Here is a 15344-nt window from a genome sequence, read left to right on the forward strand (position 1 = left end):
ATCTGAACTGATCTCGATAAAATTTAGCAAATGTATTTCTGAGCTGCATTTGATATACTTCCCAAAATATTGTTGTTACATAGTGCATATTACGGCTGCGGAGGACAAAAATAACAAATCGAATGAACAATATATATTGGGACTATTGCTATATCTGAACCGATTTCGATCAAATTTGGCATACTTATTTGGCCTAATTTGGTTGTATGTGCAAAATTCCATACTATTCGGGCTGATATTACGCGTTTGGTGCACAATAAAAGGCAAATCGGACGAAGATATATATGGGAGCTATATCTAAATTTTTAGCGATTATCTCCAATTTCAATAGGATTCGTCCTTGGGCCAAACAAATGTTGTTTGGAAAATTTCATCTCAATCGGATAATAAATGCGACCTGCATTTTGTTCACAAAAATATATGGACAGACGAACGGACGGACGGACAGACGGACGGACGGACATGCATAAATCGACTCAGAATGTGATTCTATGCAGATCATCAAAAGTAACTATGGGTCTATCTCGCTTTCTTCTCCATGTTACAAACAAATGCACAAAGACATAATACCCTTACCACCTTGTGGTGTAGGGTATAAAAAACAGCAACACTGATCTTATTATCAAATTTCAGGATTTAAGCTCTATCCATTTACTCCCAGGCAAACTTTGTACCATTTAGTACTTTTCGAATAATCATGGTACCCATTCCTAAATCCACCATCTTCTCTCAAAAGAATATGCCAATAGTGGCCTCCAAATCAAATATCAGAATTCCAGCTATATCCTGAGACGCAATCCCAAAAATAATTATTATACTTTTCATACAGTTATACTGTGGATGTCCAAAACCACCTCAATACCTCCACCCTAGACACTAACAACGACATAACATATTTCAGAATTCCATGTCTATTCCAACACCCAACCGCACTTTTCGTGCGTTTATAGTGTGGCAAAAAAAAACCACCTCCTTCTTTCCACTACAGACACCAACAGTGACATCTTTATCAAATTTCAGGATTTCAGCTCCATTCCTCCACCCAGTACCAAAATTTAGTAGCATTTAGTTCTTTTCGTACGGTTAAAATATGCAATCTTCATATCTCCATCTCAGATACCAACAATGATACCCACAGATACCAATATTAAATTTCAGAATTTCAGTTCTTCAATTTCCCCTATCACTAAATTTAGTACAATAATAGTACGCATATCCAAAAGGAGCTCCTTCCCTCAACCACAGTCACCAAAAGTGGCGTTCATATCAAAATTCAGGATATCAGAACTTTTCCTTTACCCAATACCAAATTTTGTACTATTTAGTACTTTTCCTACAATTATAGCAACATTTAGCAAACCACCTCCATAGCACAATCCCAGATACCAACATAGACCTTAATATCAAATTTCGAGATTCCAGCTCTATCTCTTCACCTAATACCCAATTTAGTACCACTTAGTACTTTTCGAATAGTTATAGTACAGATTTCTAAAACCACCACCATAATTTAAACACAAACACCAAAAGTGACTTCGTTACAAAATTTCGGGATTTCAGCTCTATTCCTTTACCCGATACCAAATTTAATGCTAATTAGACAATTCTGTACAATTATAGTACTCATTTTCGAAACCATCCTCATACTCATGAACCGCGATTCTAATACCAAATGTAATATATGTAGAACTATCTGTTCACCCAATTCTAAATTGTACCAACTATTTAGTACATACGTTCATAGTACGTTCTCTCTACCAAATGATTTCAGGATTTCAGCTCTATCTCTTTGTATTTATAATTTCCCAAACCACTTCCAAAGCACAATTACAGATACCAACAGAGACCTCAATATCAAATTTCGAGATTTCAGCTCTACCCCTTCACTCAATAACCAACTTAATACCACGTAATGCTTTCCGAACAATTATAGTACACATTTTTAAAACCACTTCCATATTTTAAACAAAGGCACCAAAAGTGATATCTTTCAGGATTTCCGAACTTTTCCTTCACCCAGTACAAAATTTAATACTTTTCGTACAAACATTGAACGCATTTCAAAACCACCACTAAATCTCAAACAAAGATACCATCAGTAATGATATCTATCCCTTCACTCAAATATAGCACCGAATATATTCTGTACGTTTAGTACAATTAGACTACAAATTTTTGAAACCACATCCATAGTCCAGGCTAAACATGAACAGCGACCCTTACACCAAATTTCAAATTTAAAGCGCTATCTGTTCACCCAATAACGAAATGTAACAAATTTAGTACTATTTAGTGCTTTTCGTGCACTAGTATTGGAACATTTTCAAAACCACATATTTATCACATAACCTACAGGGACCCCAATAAAAATTTCAAAATTCCAGCTTCATCCGTTCATCCTAAATCAAACTTTTCCAAATTTAGTACCATTTACTACAGTTCACACACTGAGTACACATTTCCAAAACTTACCTTCCAACTTTGCTTCTGACACTAAATCACAAGTTTTTAGCTCTATCCGTTCACTTAACACCAAATGTCAACATTTTAGAAGTTTAGCACCATTTTATAATATTTCGTAACATTAATGTTCGAATTTGCGAAAACCCTTTGGTACATCTATCCTACACTCCATCAGTGACTCTTATTTTAAATTTCAGACCAAGAGTTGAATACATTGTATTAGTCAAACGGATAGAGCTAGTAGTACAATTTGGTATTATTTCAACGGATAGAGTGGAAATCTTGACATTTGGTATACGACTAAAAGTGAGGAAGTAGGGTTAAAAAAAAGAGAAAATTTTGGACATGTGTACTTAGTGTACAATTTGGGTTTAGGTAAACGTATCTAGCTGAAATATTGAAATATTGCCCGAACCATTGTTACTGTGTATTTTTGTGAATTGAGGGTTGAGGTTTGTATATGATTTTGCCAATACGTAAAAAAATTTTATATAATAATAATAATAATAATAATAATAATAATAATAATAATAATAATAATAATAATAATAATAATAATAATAATAATTTTTTTTTTTTTTTTTGAAATAAATCTGCTTCATTTATTGTTTCATTTTTCAAATTACAAAAAGTTATTCATAGTACATTTATTATTCTTATGTAGTGTATCCCACGAAGCTTTTTTAAGCTTGTCTGTGGGATATATGGTTCAATAAGATTATTTTATGATATACATTTATCTTTAAAAAATATATATATGCTGTAGGCTTCCTTTATTTCATTTTTAATATTTTGTGTATTTAATATTTTATATACTTTTCATTTTCATACATGACTATTTATAAAATAATTCTTTATTTTTTTCATTTTTGATGTTTTGTTTCTAATCTCTAACAATTCCTTGGGTATATCATTCAGAATCATTGGAACAGCAACTGTCAGTGAAAGTTTACCGTATTCATTTGCGAATTTTGGCACTTCGTACCAACCTTCGCTTCTTCTCCTAGTATTATACTGATGTCTAATTTTTCTGGCTAAAATTGGATCTTCCGAAAATTCACTTGCAATTGTTATTGCAAAAATCTGTCTGATGTTTAGTACATTATGTTGTTTATATATTAGTTTCATATTATCATTCTGCATTTCGTGCGTATTTTGCGATTGCTTATGCAATAATTTTAAAATTCGGTCTTGCGTAAATTGTAGTTTTTTACAACATCTCGCGTTCCCCCATGCGGATATGCCATGCCGCAATTGCGACTCTACCAATGAAAAGTATGCTTGTCTTAGAGCTTTATAGGGAGCGCAATTGCTGAGGTGATAAAGAGCGAATGACGACTTACGTAACTTTTTCTGTACATTTTCAATATGTGTTTTCCACTTGAAGTTGTGGTCAAGGTGTACACCTAAGTATTTGTATTCTTCCACTAGCTCTATATGAGTATCACATTGATCATTTAATGACTGATTTATTTCTCTGTTTTTGGTGTGAATGCAATCATTGCTATGGTAAATAATGCGTATGTTACTTTTGGGTACATGTCTTGACCTGAAGTGCATTATTTTAGTTTTTGATGGATTAATTATTAATCCCATATCGTGGCACCATTTTGTGAGCAGATTGAAGTCTTCCTGCATGAGATTTATTGCATTGTCTATATTTTTATGCGAGATAATGATAGCAGTATCATCTGCATATGTAAAGGATGTGCTGTTTTTGAGGTTTTGCGTCATCTCGTTTGTATATATTAAGTAGAGTATTGGACCTAATTTTGATCCTTGAGGTACTCCATATAATAACTGCTTCTTGCTACTGCTGATTCCGTTTATTTTAACGCTGAAGGCTCTGTGATTGAGATAATTCTTGAACCATTGTATGCAATGACCTCTGATTCCACTTTGTTCTAATACGCTTATTACTTTGTCATGTGCCAATGTATCGAATGCTTTGCTGAAGTCGATAAAGATGGCTACACTGTTGTTATGCATGTTGAGGTTTTGGTTTATGTGGTTCGCAAAATATCCAAGAAGTTGGTTGATATTTTTATTTTTTTGAAAACCGTATTGATTTTTGTTTATAATTTTATATTTGGAAAGAAAACTAGTTAGCCTTCTCACAACAATTTCTTCAAGCACTTTCTCTAATACGGGCAATATAGAAATTGGCCTGTAATTTGCGTAATCCGATTTATTACCGCTCTTATATATTGGCCGTATTGTAGATTCTTTTAATATTTGTGGTATTGATGCTTCCCTTAGGCTTGAGTTTATTAAATGTGTTACAATTGGTGTAAGAACATCGGCAATAATAATAATAATAATAATAATAATAATAATAATAATAATAATAATAATAATACTAATAATAATAATAATAATAATAATAATAATAATAATAATAATAATAATAATAATAATAATAATACTAATAATAATGATAATAATAATAATAATAATAATAATAATAATAATAATAATAATAATAATAATAATAATAATAATAATAATAATAATAATAATAATATAATAATAATATAATAATAATAATAATAATAATAATAATAAAATAATAATAATAATAATAATAATAATAATAATAATAATAATAATAATAATAATAATAATAATAATAATAATATAATAATAATAATAATAATAATAATAATAATAATAATAATAATAATAATAATAATAATAATAATAATAATAATAATAATAATAATAACAATATGTAATATGTAATGTAATAATAATTGGATGTTTACATAAGACGCTGATTTTACATTTATTATGCCCTTGGAAAGGAGGGTATATTAACTTTGTCATTCCGTTTGTAACATCCTTAAATATTCGTCGTAGACCCCATAAGTACATATATTCATAATCAGCATAAAATTCTAAGTCGATTTAACGATGTCCGTCTGTCTGTCTGTCTGCCTGTTGAAATCACGATAGAGCCCACATTTTTTGACGTAGAGCTCCAAAATTCAGCAGAGCAATTGGTATTGTGTCTAGAACAGTTGGTATTGAAAATGAGATATATCGGTCCACGTTCTGGTATAATCCCCATATAACGGTACCTCCCGATATTCGGTATTTTGATTATTTAAGCCACTTTTTTTCACGGATTTGTCTGAAAATTGGTATTTGGAGTCATAATGGGTTCTATCTCCGTTGGCGAAACATTGTATGTATAGGTCCATGATTTGATATAGGCCCCATATAACGGTACCTCTCCATATTCGGTATTTTCATGGTTTTTGCCACATTTCTTCTAATGTTTCCCTATCATAAGGTGCCAATGAATCCGTCGAACGCTACCCGAATGTTGCCCTGCGGTATTTTGGCCCATTCCCGGCGAAGCTCTTGCTTGAGGTGATCGACACTTTGGTATTTTTTAGTGCCAACGGATTGGTATCCGGAGATTTTGCTGTCCATTGTGCGCTGGAAATGAAGCGAGGAATCTCATTTTATAACCATTCTTGGGTCCTCTTGGAATGTCCAAGGTCTGCAGCCAAAATGTTTGCATGCCCAAGGCCCAATACACCCTCCAGAATATTCGGCATTTATTTGATTAATACGAGCGAAGAGCGACAATCGGCTATTATGGCAGCCCACACCATCAATATGGCCGACACTTGGGTTCTAGTAGCCAACCGAGGGTGCACATTTCCAGCTGACCTCTTTGGTAAATAAACACGATCATTTGGTTTGTTTACAAACGGCTGGACAACGAATGTTTTCTCATCGGAGAAAACCAATTTCGGTAGTTCACCACTTTCGGCCAAGCGAAGCAACTCTTTAGCTCTTTTAGCGGTGTAAGTTCTTGCACTTTTTGGAATTTCAATAGCTTTACTACGAAAGGAATGTTGCGATATTTGCAGGTTACGAGCCATTTTTCGACAACTGCGACACGGGTTTCGATGAAGTCGCTTTTTTACTTTTCGAACCATTTCTGCTGATGTTGCTGTTTTCTTCCGTCCACTTCCTTTACGCCGGGCTACGCTACCAATATCACGTTAAGGAGCGATGGTACGAGACACAAAAGATTTATTCTCATTTAAATGCTGGAGTGTTCTAACGATAGCCACTTGTGGTTTCCAAGCCAAATATAAAGAAATCACACTATTACGCTTAAATTCTATTACGAATTTTTTTCTGGAAAATTCTCACCAAATTGCTTTTTTACGCTTGTAAACACTGGAGTAACATAACAGCTGTCGGACGAGTGGCTTAGAAATGGCAGCAGTCTAAAGTTGGTTCCAGTTGTGAAAAATTACCATAACTCATTGAATATTAGGTTTTCGACGTTTTTAGCTATTATTTGTGATCACTTTTATGAGAGTGAATCTCACCCTGTATATACTAACCCAAGATCTATTGTGAAGTTGGTAGATATCGGCCTATTCCTTCTGGCACCTCCATGCATAAAGTTCTGCATTTTGAATAGCAAAACGCTCATAAAAGCGAAATAAACTTCAGAGTCTCCTTAAATTACACACATCCCAATATTTCTACTAACGGAAAATCGGGAGTGAAGATGGAATGTATTGGTCATACCTTCCCCACATAGGTTAACAATTTTCAATATTAATATCTCTCATAACTTTGCGAAACAAGTTAGCGATTCTTTTTATACCTTCCACCATTGTATGGAGGGTATATTAAGTTTGTCATTCCGTTTGTAACACCTCGAAATAAACATTTTAGACCTTACAAAGTATGTATATTCTGGATCAGCATAACATTCTATGTCGATGTCCGTCTGTGGAAATCACTCTAGCTTCCGAACGAATTGAAGTAGATTGTTAAAATTTTACTCAAATGTATGTTATGTCTGCTGAACTTTTGGTATTGAAAATGGGCCATGTAGGTCCACGCTTTTGTATATACCCCATATAACGGTAGCTCCCGATATTCGGTATTTTAATGATTTTAGCGACGTTATTCACCGGAATTGTTTCAAATTTGGTATTTGAAGTTCGTAATGGATACTACGGCCTATGACGGAAAATTGTCTGTGTAGGTCCACATCTTCGTATAGCCCCATATATCACGGTATTTCAACATTTTTCACTAATTATCATATATCACAAATAGAGTGCAGGAACATAATGGACAATATGGCGCACTCCTTCGTGTGGATACCATATTCAAAGAGTAATGTGGGCTGATATGGCAAAATTGACTGCAAATGTGCTAAAACAAATTTCCAATAGAAAGGAGTTAAGCTTAAAACCGTCCTTAGCACATTTCCGACCTCTAGAGCTATACAGTGAGAAGAAAGTATCATTCTTCATTCTGGCCGCCACTGCCAACTCTCCCCGCTTTCGCATGCTGCAAATAATTGTATGTAGACATTAAAAAAAAAATAATTACTGTTTGGTATAGGTAACTGACACTCCAATCTAACATATCACATTTCAGAGAAGAAGTATTAAACCCTATGTTTCTATGATGATATTTAAAATCCGATTTATATTTTAAAAAAGCATCACATAAAAAGGTCAGCTTTTAAGATTTTTTTCGGTACACCACCAAACTGGCTGAAAATGAAAATGCAAAAATTTATTTGCCGTAGACTTTGGGGTTTTTTGTTTTGTTTCGTTAATAACGTTTAGCATTTATTGTTGCCAATGCCTACAGAGATATGATAATACTTAAATGTGTAGCATTTGGTGTTTATGGTTAACAGAATAGTCATTTTGGACATAGACAAATTTATTGTTAAAATAAACTTGAATCTTATTGCTCGGTTTTCTGGCATACCCAGCACCCACACACACATGCACATTCACACACGGCGGGGCAGACATCATGGTAAATAAACTACGATCTGCATATGTGGATACATTCGTATGCCTTTGCATTTTATATGAGCAATTCCAAACAGAAGTGACGCCTTCAAATGCGAATTCTCTTGCTTTATATTTACTTAGAGATTTTTCTAAAGTTTCCACAAATATTCTGCAAAATGTCTCATATGTTTTGTGTTCCGTATCTCCATCTATTCGTCCAGACAATCGTCTGGTCATGTACACTCTGTTGCCTTTTTGAATGTGGGTGAAAAATTATGAGCATTTTTTGTACTGCATTAGTAGTTAACTTCCTTTGGCCACCTCCCCTCCATAAACCCCTTTTTGGTACATTTTGCATTCTGCATGGCAAAGAGTTGTATGTACCAAGGCTGGTGGTAGTGGTTTGTGGCGGAAAGGGTATTCAACATTTTGGCACCATTTCAGTTGTGGGTGGGCAAATAGACTTCGACAACGTTTGGTCGACTTGTAGTCGCATTTGTTTTTAATTTTGCAGTAAATTGTTTGTGGGCAAGACACGAATTAATTACAGCAACATGTGACACGACAATATTTAGATTTTAAAAATGACAACAAATTTGTTTATTGTTACATTAAATTGATAATTTGAAAAAAATGCAACAAAACTGCCAAATACACAACAAAGTATTTGGATATAATTGCAATTATGTCGGTATTTGTTGGATATGTTTCCAAAGGAAGGATATGCTGGATGCTGGTGCTAAATATTAAATGAAATTATTAATATTTAATTTGTTAAATTGCTATTTAACACCTACAGTTTAGTTGCTATTATAAATTTTTGATAAGTTATAATTCCTTACACTATTACGTGGGGAGACTAAGAAAGTTTTTTATGGACAAATTTAATACACCAAAAATAATAATAATAACTGTAGGGTTGTCATTTACTATACCAATATATATTTCTTCGAAATTTCTGAACATATAGCCCTATTTCTTCTTTCGATATTTTATCTAAATTTGGCATATTCTTTGAAATTTCGCATACAGTTAAGCTTTTCACAAACAAAGCCCAGAAAAAAATTAGAAACGGTACAGGATGAGATCAAAAAACTGCAACTAAATTCCGACTGATGTCATTTCTAAGCCACTCGTCCGAAAGCTGTTAAATTTTTTCCAGTGACAGCTCATTATATTGTTTAGAAGCGTACAAAACCATTTTGGTGAGAATTTTCCAGAAAAAAGTTATTCGTGATGGAATAGAAGCGTAATAGTGTTATCTCTTTCAATATAGGGCTGGAAAACCACAAGTGGCTATCGTTAGAGCACTCCAGCATTTAAATGTGAATAACTTTTTTGTGTCTCCTACCATCGCTCGTCGCGTAGCCCGATGTCAAGGAAGTGAACGGAAATAAACAGCAACACCAGCAGAAATGGTTCGAAAAGTAGAGAAGCGACTTGATCGAAACCCGCGTCGCAGTGATCGAAATTGGCTCGTGGGCATGAAAATATCGCAACATTTCATTCTGCAAATATTGAAAAATGAGCTCGGGGTAAAGCCATCGAAATTCCAAAAAGTGCAACAACTTACACCGGTACAGGAAGAAAATAGACTCAAAAAAGCTGGCCGTTTGAAGGCCATAAAGGTGACCAATTCGAACAAATCTAACCTTGTTCTAAAATTTGATGCTATTTCCGACATTTTTTGCTTTCATTCAATAAAATTAAAAAAAAATGTAAAAATTATGGCATTTGACTTTGTTGCAGTTTTTTTATCTCACCCTATATATGGTAGCTATATCAAAATTTGAACCGACTCTCACTAATTTCAATAGTGTTCGTCCATGGGCCAAAAAACATATTCAGACTCGGAAAGTGATTCTATGAAGATCCTCAAAAGTAATTAGGGGTCTGTCTCGCTTTCTTCTCCATGTTACAAACAAATGCACAAAGACATAATACCGTATGGGTATAAATATTTATTTGTTTATTTATCATAAATTCCATATTTATCTCAGGTCTGTGGTTGAGAGATATATTCAGATGTAGAAAGTTGAAAACAATCAAAAACAATAAAAGTATTGAAAATTGTGACCGTTTATTGGTACTAGATGGGGTTCGCAGATATATATCATTTTCACAACAGATGTTGTGTTAGCAAAATGTTGAAAATCTGTAAAATGTGTGTGAAGAGAATTGACTTCTTATTTCGCCTTCTCGGAGCGTTTTGTTTTTCAATATCTTGAACCCTATGTGGGGGAGGTACCAGAAAACAGATCTTATGTTTATGGAAATATTGAGATGTACAAAGTTTAATTAGAATTGGATGTTTATTCCGCGTTTTATGAGCTTCATGGATATTCAAAATTTTGAGTTTTTGTGGGGGAGGTACCAGATTTGTATACCCTCAGCCATATGGCTAGAGAGGGTATATATCATTTGATATGGCCACAACGTGCTTCATCGAAATAACGGTTGTAGGTCTCTTTGGACCAAATACGTTTCAGAGCATTTGGAGTCGATTTAGTGACGTCCGTTCATACGTCCGTATGTCTGTCTGGTTCGCTGGTATGCACGATAATTCTCAAAGTGGTATCCAATTTGGTCTAAACTTGGTACATCGTAATATTATTATCGAACTTAGATCGAGTTCGGGAGATAGGTCATATCGGTCTACTGCTTTTGGTACCTCCCCATAAAAGGTCGAAATTTTCAAAAAAAAGTATTTGACTGCACAGAAATAGAAAGAATAATCCGATTTGGTCCAACTTTGCTAATCCTAATACTTAACCTAAGGTCTTGTGTAAAGATGAAAAACATCGGTCTACTCCTTCTGGTACCTCCGCCACAAAGGTCGAAAATTTTGAATATCCATGATGCTCATAAAAAACGAACTTAACATCCGATTCCATTCTGAATTTGCACATCTTAATATTTCTATTAACACAAGATCTGTTAAAAGATGGTAGAGATCGAACCACTCATTCTGGTACCTCCCCTACAAAGGGTCAAAGATTTGAATAATCAAAACGATTATAAAATTCAAAAAAAAAAAAAAAAAAAACATCCGGTTCTTTTCATAATTCAAACGTGCCATTGTTTTTACTAACACAAGATCTGCTGTGAAAATGGGATATATCGGCGCGTTCCTTCTTGCACTTCTCCCACAAAGGGTTCAAAATTTTGAAAAACAAAACTATCACAAAATAAAAATCCAACTCTCTTCAAATTGCACACATCCAAACATTTTTGCTAATGGATAATCTGTTGTGAAGATGATAGATATCTGCCAACCCGTTCTGGTACCTTAACCACAAAGGGTCACAATTTACAATACCTATATATGTCATAACTTGCGAAACAAGCCGGCGATTCTTTACAACTTGCTATATATAAATATTTCCCTTAGCTAGAAATCTGATATGAATATGTAATTAATCTAAATGGACAATATTGGCCAACTGCTTCGGAACATCCACCATAAAGGTTCAGTTAGGATAATCATACCTCAAGGCTGGGGGTATACATAAACCGACTGATACTATTTAACTTGTTAAGAATATTTTCAGGGTTTAGATGCTAAAGAAAGTTTTTATTTTCAAATACTTTCTAAAAAATGTGAATTTTTATTAACCGGGTCAAGGTCAAGTCCATGATATCGTATAGCCCCCTATAACGGTACCCCCGATATTTGATATTTTTATGATTTTAGCCATATTTTTAAGGGAATTGTCTGAAATTCTACGCAAGGAGTTCTTTGTGAGCACTTTACCCCCTGAAAGAGAATTGTCCATATAGGTCCACGATACCGTATAGCCCCCATATACGGGTACCGCCCGATATTCGGTATTTTGATGATTTTAGCCAAATTTTTCAACGGAATTGTCTTAAATTCCAGACAAGGAGTTCGCTTTGGGTATTTTACCCCTGAAAGAGAATTGCCTACATAGGTCCATTATATCGTATAGCCCCCATATAACGGTACCCCCCGATATTCGGTATTTTTTATGATTTTAGCCACATTTTTCAACAGAATTGTCTGAAATTCCACACAAGGTGTTGCTTGTGGGCATTTTACCTCCTGAAAGAGAATTGTCTTTATAGGTCCACCATATCGTATAGCCCCCATATAACGGTACCCCCGATATTCGGTATTTTGATAACTTTAGCCACATTTTTCAATGGAATTATCTGAAATTCTACACAAGGAGTTCTTTGTGGGTACTTTACCCCCAGACATAGATTTGTCTACATAGGTCCACAATATCGTATATCCCCCAAATATATGGCATCTGTTATTCTTAAAAAATACTTCCCATAAGGTCTCTATGGATTAAAATCATGGATTTTTGGTTAGTTTTAGTACTATTTCATTTCAGAAATCCTAGATTATTTAAGAAAACTTTTTCATGGGCTTCAATAACAAGAATTTTGAATTTTTCTATATTTTAAAATAACCACATAAGATATTAGATATATTTGTTGGATTTTCTTAAAAATATTTTGAAAATATCTTTGCTAAAAATCTTGCCAAGAAAACTTTTTAAATGACACTCAGCCTAGAAATTGCAAACTACATGTTACAAAGATCTTCCTAGTTATTTTTTTAAATATTCCCAGCAAACAATTAGATTTTTTTTTTTAAAAATTACTTTGCAAATAATACAAACCATAGAGAAAATGATGCTACATGGCACCAAAGATGTGCTAGATTACACTTCCCAGAGCCCTATATGTAGCCCCACTAAACATGATGCTTATAAAACACATTTTCCACATTTCCATAAAAGATTATTAACTACTTTTGTGTTTGTCTATGCAATTTCTATATTTATCTCATTTTCCCTAGAAAATTAGTTGAGCAATTCTCGGTAGATTTCTGCATTTTAATTGCCTTCCACACGACTACATCAACAATCAGTGCACTGGTATGGAAAAGTTATATTATTTTGAAATTCATTACAGCCTTTTAATGGCTTTCCGACAAAGTGCACATGTTAAACAATCCAACATTGGCGTAAACTCATTACAGAACAAACCTAATAAAACATTTCACAATTAGTGAAAAGTTTTGTGAAATAATTTAATTATGGCAATTTAGAATAAATGTAAATAGTGAAGTTTTACAATTTTGAATACGCTAAGGTATGAAATGAATAATTTTTAGGGAATAAGCGAGCAGTTTTTTGCTTGATTGTATGATAAGGGGTTATTATCATATATTAGAGAGCTTTAAAATTTTTTAACCATTTTACAGGTTTATATCCATTTCAATAAGAAACGAAGGGAATATATAAGGATCAGATTTATCTAAATCTGATCCGATTAAAGTTAAATTTGAAGGAGTTGTTATTGTATGTGGTATCTTGTATCTGAAAAAGATATTAGAGACTAAGATAGAATAAGTGATAAGTACTTTACGACTTTATAAAAAACGCAATAAAAACACTATTTTTTGGATAAAAAAAGTTAGAAAGCTTTAGTTGTACCATATAGTACACATAAGTACGAATTTACAAAAATATCTACATTTCTCAGTCCTAGAATGCAATTGAAATTATATTTCCAAGTTTCAGAATTCCGACTCTATAGGTTCTCCAAAAATTTTAAAGGATTCCAGCTCTATCGGTTCACCCAAATCAAAATTGTACCAAATTGTGTACCATTTAGTACCGTTCCTGCACATAAATAAAACTTCTGAAAATTACATCCATACCCCAGTCCTACTCTCCGCCAGTAATGTTAATTTCAAATCTAAGGACTACAGCTCCATACATTCCTTCATATTGCAATTGTACCAAATTTTGTACCGTTTAGTACTTTTCGGATTAATGAGTTCACACTTCCAAAATTACCTCCTTACATCGACCCTACTCCTCAACTTCCATTTCCTTTCCAAATTTCAAGTTTTTAGCTCTAACCGTTCACATAATCAGAATCGTACCAAATGTAGTACATTTTAGTACTTTTCGTACACTTAAAATGCGAATTTCCAAAATCCCTTTGGAACATCAAACCCTTATTCCAAAGTAAGGAGTTCTAGCTCTACTGATTCAACAAATACGAATGGTATCATATTTAGTAACTTTTAGTACTTTTCGTACCGTTCTAGTACGAAGTTCCATAAACCAAGCCTCACCCAAAATTTCAGGATTCTGGCTTCATCCGTTTCGTCTGGGCGTTGAAATTTTGCCGGCAGAGATATTACCCTCACTTGCCAACCGTAATTTGTACATTTGGACTCTTAATTGTCAAAAGACATTTCCTTAAAAGAAAGATCACATATTGACATAGTCCCGTTAGGATTGTTAAAATGTGTTTAATGTCCTTATTTTATTGAGGAAGTCCACCTTAAAATGTATTTCCAAAGGCCATATTGATTTTAGGCCCCAAGGATTTTTAAGCCAATTTGTTTAAATGAATCTGCAAATTTAGAAATAGCCCCATACAAGAACAAAACATAGCAACTGACATTTATAACAGTCTTAGGTATCACTTCCCAATCGAAAGATTGGTCTGAAATATACGTTCTCAGCGTCGAATTATGGAAAGCTCCGCCGATTTATTCTATTGGAATGATCCATTGCCTTCAAATTATTTAAATTGTTGATATAACGATGACTTGTAGATTTTCTTACCCGTCAATAAAACTGCATTCACAAACATATATGGATGGGCCAAAATCTCTTTTTTTTCATAGTTTGTAACTTTCCCGATTTCCACGTATTTTTGTAACTTTCTGATTAGCAGTACAGCATAAATACTTCCCAGATTTTCTCAAGATATTCCGACCGTATTTTTATTTAATTTATATCATATACAATTTAATTTTTCTTCAACAATAGACGACAAAAATTGTTTTCTTATGGATATTTTATAATGAATGACACAATTCGCCTGGCATGTTTATGTTTTATGTAAAAGGTATACTTGTTGCTAGTAGCGTTTCTAGATAATAAGAACTCAAAATCACAAACTTGGCGAAATTAAAAGAAACAAGTAAAAAAGCTGTACGTTCGACCGGGCCGAACTTTGAATATCCTCCAACATTTGGTACAAATTTGGCAATTTTCAAAAAATTAAAATCCATTAAAAATTCTG

The 15344-nt window shown here is 33.5% G+C and overlaps 1 long non-coding RNA gene across 2 annotated transcripts in view; it reads right to left on the bottom strand.

Moving 5' to 3' along the window:
* Positions 1-15121, bottom strand: part of LOC131801113 (uncharacterized) — a 153490-nt gene extending 138369 nt beyond the window's left edge. For both annotated transcript variants that reach the window (XR_009341705.1, XR_009341704.1), the window contains exon 1: positions 14882-15121. This is a non-coding gene — a long non-coding RNA (uncharacterized LOC131801113). The remainder of the gene's footprint in view (positions 1-14881) is intronic.
* Positions 15122-15344: the final 223 nt, after the last annotated feature.

This window comes from Musca domestica, unplaced genomic scaffold, assembly GCF_030504385.1.
Source record: "Musca domestica strain aabys unplaced genomic scaffold, Musca_domestica.polishedcontigs.V.1.1 14, whole genome shotgun sequence".
Classification (NCBI taxonomy): domain Eukaryota; kingdom Metazoa; phylum Arthropoda; class Insecta; order Diptera; family Muscidae; genus Musca; species Musca domestica.